Source organism: Elephantulus edwardii, unplaced genomic scaffold (assembly GCF_000299155.1).
Source record: "Elephantulus edwardii isolate Elephantulus edwardi_28Jun2011 unplaced genomic scaffold, EleEdw1.0 scaffold00137, whole genome shotgun sequence".
In the NCBI taxonomy this organism is placed as follows: domain Eukaryota; kingdom Metazoa; phylum Chordata; class Mammalia; order Macroscelidea; family Macroscelididae; genus Elephantulus; species Elephantulus edwardii.
Window position 1 is genome coordinate 6,659,828 of NW_006399887.1, and position 905 is coordinate 6,660,732.

Sequence of the window (905 nt, forward strand, 5' to 3'; positions counted from 1 at the left end):
CCCCCCCAAATCGCTCTTCTCTTTGAAAAGTAAAGGAAAAAATCTTTCATTGTTATACAATCCCTTCCCCCAAGGCCACTCCACTATGCAGCCTTCATTCTGGACTCCTGTCATGACAATAATATCCAATCACATATTCCTTTTAAACAGCTTTCTCCCTCATTTGTTTCAATGCACTATACGTCATTTATCTCATTTTTCTCAGTCTCCCCCAACCCTGATGTCAGTCCTGTTTTACAACAGTGGCACTATGCAGAATTTGTCTTTTTGTGACTGAGGTATTTCACTCAGCATAATGTCCTCCAGGCTCACCCATTTTTAATAGTATTGCATGAGTTCGTTGTTTTTCAATGTGGCATAGCATTCCATTGTGTGAATATACCAAAGCTTCTCTATCCATTCATTTGTTGATGGGCACATAGGTTTTTTCCAACTCCTTTCTATAGTGAACAAAGCCATGATAAAATAGGTGTGCATATATCTGCTTGGGTGTCACTTATGGTCTTTTTGGGGTATATTTCCAGTAGTGGAATTGGTGGTCAACTGGTATATCTGAAACTTTTTGAGAAAGCTCCATACTGCCTTCCACAGTGGTTGCACCATTTTACACTCCCACCAACAGTGACTAAGGGTTCCAGGTTCTCCACAACCTCGCCAGCATTTGTTGCTTCCTGTTCTGTTAAATTGTGCTATTCTGACTGGGGTGAGATGATATTTCATAGTTGTTTTGATTTGCATCTCTCTTAGAGCTAGGTATTTTGAACATTCCTTCATGTGCTTGCTGGCCATCTGAATGTCTTCTTTGGTGAAGTGTCTGTTCATATCCTGTGCCCATTTTTCAATTGGATTGATTACCTTTATCTTGTTGTGGTACTCAAGTATTTTATAAATTCTAGATATAAGTC